The following is a 7,490-nucleotide window of genomic DNA, read 5'->3' as shown; positions in this document are numbered from 1 at the left end:
AGAGGAGAGGCGTGGGGCTGGCAGGGAAGCGTGGCCAGGGGAGAGGAGAGGCGCGGCGCTGGCGGGGAAGTGTGGCCGGCATCTCTCAGAAAGTATGAGTGTGCATGTCAAACATCAGCATCAGAGCAAGGTTGTCAGGTGCAGGGTCAATGTGAAAGACCCACTGGTACATCCACAGGCCAGGAACACACACACAGATGATGAAAGTCCAAGAAGACAATATTAAAACTGCATCTAACATTCAAATACATAGGGCAGAAAGTCTAATGACATGTAAGACATCTACCCTAAAATCCATCAAACTTGCTGAGAGAAATTAAAGGCCATCAGGGTAAATGGTGGAACACGTGGCATTCACGGTTCAGGAAATACGCTGACGCCGAGACACGCTGACGCCGAGACACGCTAACGCCGAGATACACTAATGCTGCGTTTCACCTGGACACAGGGAAACACTGGAAGGAGGAGGCAAGGACAACAACATGGAATCGTAAACAAATTTAAAAAAGAGCCCATGGAACACACCAGAAAGCCCTGAAGGGGACAGCCAGAAGGGGTCCCCGGGCTACAGCCGTGGCATCGCCACACGTGTGGTAGAGGCTGCCAGATCAACAGCATGTTTCACAGAACAAAAGCAGCAACATGTAAAAGGTAAACAATAAAGTGTTTAGAAGGAAACCACTGAGTATCTTCACAACTTTGGGAGGCAAAGATTGTTTAATCATAGCTCAAAAGCACCAGCATCAGCAAAAATCGGTGAGCTGGACTGCACGAACATCATCAACAGCGAAATTCCAAGAGTGAAAACGCAAACCACAGACTACAAGAAGATAACTAAACACGTTTCATCAACAAAAGACTTTCATATCCAGAGTAAAGAACTACAACTCAGTAAGAAAAAGGCAAACAATATTTAAAGGCCCAGGCCAGACGCAGTGGCTCACGCCTGTAATCCCAACACTTCTGGAGGCTAAGGCAGGCGGAACACGAGGTCAGGAGTTTGAGACCAGCCTAACCAACACGGTGAGACCCCGTCTCTACTAAAAATACAAAACTTAGCTGGGCGTGGTGGCACGTGCCTGTAGTCCCAGCTACTCACAAGGCTGAGGCAGGAGAATTGCTTGAACCCAGGAGACGGAGGTTGCAGTGAGCTGAGATCGCGCCACTGCACTCCAGCCCGGGTGACAGAGCGAGACCCTGTCTCAAAAAAAAAAAAAAAGAAAAGAAAGAAAAAAACAGGGAACTGAAGGCCGGCCACGGTGGCTCAAGTCTGTAATCCCAGAACTTTGGGATTGGGAGGCCAAGGCGGGGGGATCGTGAAGTCAGGAATTTGAGACCAACCCAGCCAACATGGTGAAACCCCGTCGTTACTAAAAATACAAAAATTAGCTGGGCATGGTGGTACACACCTATAATCCCAGCTACTCGAGAGGCTGAGGCAGGAGAATTGCTTGAACCCAGGAGGCAGAGGCTGCAGTGAGCCGAAATCGCACCACTGCACTCCAGCCTGGACAACAAAGAAAGACTGTCTTTAAAAAAAAAGAAAAAGAAAAAGAAAAAAACAGCGAAGTGAAGTGAGGGAGCGGCTGGAACCGGGCATGAGGGTCTGGCTGGGGTTGCTAACTACCTGCTCCTCTATCTGTCCTGTGTCTGTAATTTGTGCACACTGAACTACACCACGGAGACTACTGAGAACAAGCCTCCCGAGGCGGGGCTGGGCCACACCCACTCTGCAGCACCCACCACGTGAGGGCAAAACTGGAACCCCTCACACGTCTGGTCACTAAACCGTGACTCACTCCCTCTGCACAGCAGCACCACAGCAGCGAAAAGGAACACGCTGCATTCCGAGGGACGAAGGTCAAAAGGATAATGTTAAAATAAAAACAAAAAGAAGCCACAGAAGCGTGGGTCTATGTATAGAAAACATAAAAATGGGAAAAGCTGAGCAATGATTAAAGATGCACATCCATGATGAACCTGGAAAGAAAAATGAGGGAAGGGCTGCTCCACACCTAGAGCAGGGCTCTGTCTGACAGCCGAGGTTGTTCTGCTTCTTACGCCAGGACTGAGACATGGAACCTGCTGCACGCTTTGAGCTGTACGTATATGTTCTATATGATCTCTGCACACGCCATGTGTTTCACGAGAACACTGAAAAGAAAGACGGGAGGACTGAGAGTGAGCGGAGTCCTGGGCCCCGGGGAGTGCCTGACTCCGCGTCCTCGATCCAGGCTGTGCCGGATCCCAGGACTTAAACAGACACCATCAGGGAAGATCGGGGCTTGGAAGCAAGAGCAAGCCAACAAAAAGTGGCGCTCAGCTGAAGGAACAGTGGCCTTGTCTGTGGCTGGGACAGGCATGAGCTACGTTAACCTTGTTGGGGTGGTCTCCAAAGTGGAAACTGCCCAAGTTGTATAAACACAAAATAAGTAACAGCACTTGCCTCTGCTCCATGTCCCTTCTACCCACACATCCTACGGAAGCAAAACCATGCATCAGGTGTGTCTCCACCGTGCTATTCCAGGACAGATGAAAATAACCTGTTCAAAAATAAAAACACTCCAGCAACGTGGGCGCATTTCTAAATCGCTGCGCAGCCTGAGCACGGTGCCAGCGAGGCCCTGTCCTCTTTCGGTGTGCACCACGCCCACCTTTGCTGTGGCCAGGGCACGGCCACCAGGACACACTCCTTCAGGACCCACGGGCCACTCTGACCCTGAACACTTGTGGCCTCAGCTCCCTCAGGGCAGCCAGCCTCCCTCTGCTCTGCCCTCAGCACACACAATCCTGCAGAGGAGAAGGGACACAGTCAGGAGGAAATGGAAGGGTCTCCTCAAAGCACAGGCCTGGGAGAGTCCCAGCAAGGACTGCGCTGCCTCCTAGGATGGACCAGAAGGGGGCCCGGAGCCCCTCCTGTAACAGGCTCCAGCACAGCATCCTGGGCACAGAAATGACCCCCAAGAAGAGAGGAAATCCCGGCAGAGTCCACTGAGAACATGCGCAGGGGTCCCTGAGCTAAGCCTGCCTCCCCTGCCCCCGATTCCCTTGGGAAGGGGTCACAGCATGGGGAGGGAGCCTTAGGAGGTAGCTCTGGCCCCTGTAAGAGGCTGGGATGGCTCAGACTCACAAGAGCTGCCTCTGGGCCAGGAACATAGCAGGAAGAGAGCAGCATCTCCCAGGAGGCCAAAGGCTTCTCCCAGGAGGACAGCAGCTTCTCCCACAGGATGCCAGATTCTCCCGGGAGGATGGCGGCTTCTCCTGGGAATATGGTGGCTTCTCCCAGGACGGAAACTTCTCCCAGGAGGACAGGGGCTTCTCCCGGGAAGACAGTGGCTGCTCATGGGAGGACAGAAGCTTCTCCCAGGGGGATGGTGGCTTCTTCCAGGAGGACGGTGGCTGCTCATGGGAGGTCAGAGGCTTCTTCCAGGAGGACAGAGGGTTCTGAAAGGAGGACAGAGGCTTCTCCCAGGACTCTCTTCTGGATGTGAGGCAGGAAGAACATGGAAGTCCTCTGAGGGGTCCCCTGTACTTCCTGCCTTCTGCCCCTATTTGACTGTTTCTTGAAGAGCAGCAGCCCCGCTCTCCTGGACCCAGTCTCCATCTGCCTTCAGCTGTCTCCTGATCTGCCTTCAGCTGTCTCCTGGACGCATCTGGCCTAAACTGCACCCAGCAGATACAGACACCAGCTCCCCACACTCTCCCATCGCTGAGGGCGGCAGCCATGTCCAGGGTCCCAGCCCTCTTGTTAAAGCTCATCTGCTCCCAATCCCACAGCAGGCCCAGCCACGTTGGTTTTGAGACCGTGGATCGTCAGGAATGTTTGTGGAGGGTTTTTTGATTGACAAAGGGAACTTTATGGGAGCGAGCAGATCTGATGCTCCGGGCAGCGAGAAGGACGTGGGAGAGGGGAATGTCTGACGTCGCCAACCCCAGCTTCGGAGGAGGTGGCCGAGGAACATGTTCATTCAGCCAGCGCAGACCCAAGACCCCAGCCCAGAGCTCAAAACTCAGACCCTCGACAACTCCGGAAGACACAAATCTGTCTTTCCCATTGTGCGGGTTCCCAGGGCAGGATGTCACCATGACAACCACCCCGCGCTCAGCAGCCACGACGTCAGTCAGACGCCACTGGACACTCAGTGTCAACTGCTCACCAACAGCCTGTGGCCTCCAGTAAATGATCTGCTCTGGGCCGGGCGCGGTGGCTCAAGCCTGTAATCCCAGCACTTTGGGAGGCCGAGACGGGCGGATCACGAGGTCAGGAGATCAAGACCATCCTGGCTAACACGGTGAAACCCCGTCTCTACTAAAAATACAAAAAACTAGCCGGGCGAGGTGGCGGGCGCCTGTAGTCCCAGCTACTCAGGAGGCTGAGGCAGGAGAATGGCGTAAACCCAGGAGGCGGAGCTTGCAGTGAGCTGAGATCTGGCCACTGCACTCCAGCCTGGGCGAAAGAGCGAGACTCCGCCTCAAAAAAAAAAAAAAAAAAAAATGATCTGCTCTGAAACAGGGAGGGAGGGTGGAGGATAGAAAACGGGAGGTGGGAAGGGAAAGCTCTTCTGTCATTTTAAAAGTTTCTGGCTAAAAGTTAGCTTGTATTACTGATATTCCATAAACAGGGCTCTGCAGCCATACTGTGGAAGCGTGGGGCACTGGAGAAACAGCTCATTTCAAACAGGAAAATGGTTTGTGTTCACCCAGTTCCAGAAGCCAATTTTCAACTGCTTAAAATAGTCATGATATTTTACCAAGGTAATTATACTCTTAGCTCTCAGTAACAATTAAATCCTTAGACTAGAGCCGCTTAATAAAGGTCTTGAAATAAAACTGCACGCTCCAAGCACTGTGTACTAAAATGTCAAGCACACAAGGAGGGCCTCCGACGGGACACCAGAGGCCCAGAGCCCCCACCAGCCGCAGGCTCGCAGCCCTCCTGGGTGCGCCTGGAGAGAAGACGCTCCTTGACCACCAGCCAGCCGGGCGGTCTGCCGTGCAGAGCTGAGGTGGGCAGTGGCCAACACCAAGGCGCACAGACCCAGAGCAGCAGGCACACCGCTCCCTCCAGATGGCTGAGTGAACAGCTTCATAATGGCTGGCTGGACGGATCCTGCATCCCTGGCCTGGGGCTACACGGGCGACTGGAATCGATCCTTTGTCAGGATAAACAACCAGTCCATGCCCGGTGATCAATATCCACCTTCTTGCTAACACAGAGCAGGCCTGTGAGCACAGCAGGGTCGGGGGTAGGCCGGCGTGGGCCAGAAAGTGCCAGAGGCTTTCCACCTGCGAAGCAGAGCAGAGAAGAACAGAAACTTCCTGCCCTGGGTGGGCCGGGGTGACCCTCAAAGAGGAACGGCAGGAAGGAAGCCAGGCACAGACTTCCCAGGAGGCTGTGGGGCTCCACTGGACCATGAGGGAGCCCCAGAGGGGCGAAAACCACACCAGACATCCAGTGATTGCGTGCAACTCCTCATCACGGCCGGGAGCCCTGGCACTAAGAGGGGATGTGGGCAGCAGCACCAGTGTCCTGTGGGCCACAGAACGTCAGGCTGCAGGCCAGACCCAGCACACAAGAACACTCAGGCCCACATGTGACCTGTAAAGGGAACTCTTCCCATCAGCTTCCAACTGCTGACTTAAGAAACCAGAAGGTTCCCATGGGACGAGCCGCAGCTGAGGCCAGGCGGGGCTGCCCTCATGTGGGGACCACACCTGTAACTCACCCACGCCACGCACGTAGGACCACCCCAAAGTGCTGCCCGCCTGGCCGGCGTGGGCTGACGTCACTCCCCAGCCCCGACCCAGAATCAGAGTGGGCCAAAAACAAGGTGCCCTCGAGGGGGCACCACCCGAACACAGCCACGTTCCCGGGCATCCTGGGGTCATCGGGCCTGAGCCCAAAGTTTAGCAGAAAGAAGAACTGAGACCCAGAGAGAATGAGGGACATCTGAGGTCCCAGAGAAAGGCCTAGCTCCCAGCCCAGCCCTCCTACTCTTCCTCCCCAAGGAAGCTCTGGGCTTCCCACATCACGGGACCACAGCAGGTCATCGCACACTCAAAGATCACCAAGCCCAGGTGTCCCGCCACCCCGACAGAACACAGCCTCACCCCCTCTGCTTCCCAGGGCCTCTCCTCACTGGCAGGGTCGGGCTGCACTTGCCTGAACCCCCCGCAGTGGTCAGCCCACACGCTGTGGCCTGCTGGGCCCAAGCCGCTATCTCCTCTGGCTCCAGGCCTCGAGGGTGACTTCAGCAGCGCTTTGTGACAAGCCGCCTTCTCTCCCTCCGCCATGGTTCTCCACACACATTCACAAAGGGGAAATCCTTGGGTCCCCACATGAACGCCACCTCCTAAGAAAAGCCCTTCTGCGGCATCGCCACGCCGTCCACCTCTGTGGAAGTGGGTGGCAGGTGCTGGTTTGGTGCTACTGCCTGACCCCGCTAGAGAGTCATTACCCAAGGGTTGTGCCCACACGTCTGTGCCGCATGCACCGCACGCATCTTGCTTAGAAGCTGACACACTAGCAGACATGGTGTCGGAAGAGAAGGGAGCACGGAGGAAGGTCCTAGAGCTGCTCCACAGAAATGCACTGTGCCTGACCATGCAACAGGGCTGGGTGTCCCCTCTGCCAGAGGCAGCAGACAGCTCCGGCTGAAAAGTCATGTGAGAACATTTTCGAGTGTCCCCTGTCTGGGGTGCACCTGCAAAGCCAGGGTTTTGGGGCCAGCCTCTGGGCTGTGCACAGGGGCCAGCTCAGCCTGTGTTCCGGACCCAGGCCCATGTGAACTTTTCCTTCAGGAGACAGCATGGAGCCGCCCAGGAGCGAGCTGGAGAAGCCATAAAACAGCAGCTTCGGAGCAGAAACGTTACTAATTTTCTGAAAGCTCCACAACCAAGAGGTCCCAGCAGCAAAGAGCCTCGGTTTTCATCAAAAACGATCAAGAACAGGCAAACATTCATGAGGCACAACTCCCAGCACTTGACAGGTGCAGCATCCATCCCAGGCCAGGGTGACACAGCCCTCCGCCCACTCAGCACTGGCTGGAGGCGGACAGGGGGAGCCTCCGCCCAGCAAGCTGGACACCCGCCCTGGCCCAGAGAGCATCTGGGGACAGATTTATTTCTCTCCTGCCTTGTCTTCTGAAATTTCAGTGCTCGAGGAACATTTTATACAACACTCACAAAAACTGTCTTTCACGCTCCAGTGACCTCTGCTCACGGTGTCAGACATCAGAACCCCCGCAGGCACTGACGATTAGAGTCGGGCCATGGAGCCGCCCACAGGTGGGGCTGGGGCACACCTGGAAGCAGGTGACACCCTTCATCCCGAGCCCAGGCCAAGATCCACACAGCGAAACCGGCATCACTGGACGGCAAAGCATGAGGGTGCAGACTGCAAGGGACACAGGCGCCTGCAGAGGGTCCGCAGTGACAAGGAACGCTCTCCAGGGCTCAGCACAAGGCCGGGGGGGACACTGAGATGCTGG

General features: G+C 55.5%; 1 protein-coding gene across 1 annotated transcript in view; it reads right to left on the bottom strand.

Annotated features, from left to right (window-relative positions):
• Positions 1-7,490, bottom strand: part of LOC105537850 (mitotic spindle assembly checkpoint protein MAD1) — a 399,899-nt gene that overhangs the window by 268,902 nt on the left and 123,507 nt on the right. The gene's annotated exons all lie outside the window — the stretch shown is intronic.

This window comes from Mandrillus leucophaeus, unplaced genomic scaffold, assembly GCF_000951045.1.
Source record: "Mandrillus leucophaeus isolate KB7577 unplaced genomic scaffold, Mleu.le_1.0 Scaffold180, whole genome shotgun sequence".
Taxonomy (NCBI): domain Eukaryota; kingdom Metazoa; phylum Chordata; class Mammalia; order Primates; family Cercopithecidae; genus Mandrillus; species Mandrillus leucophaeus.
This window is presented reverse-complemented; position numbering and strand designations above follow the sequence as displayed.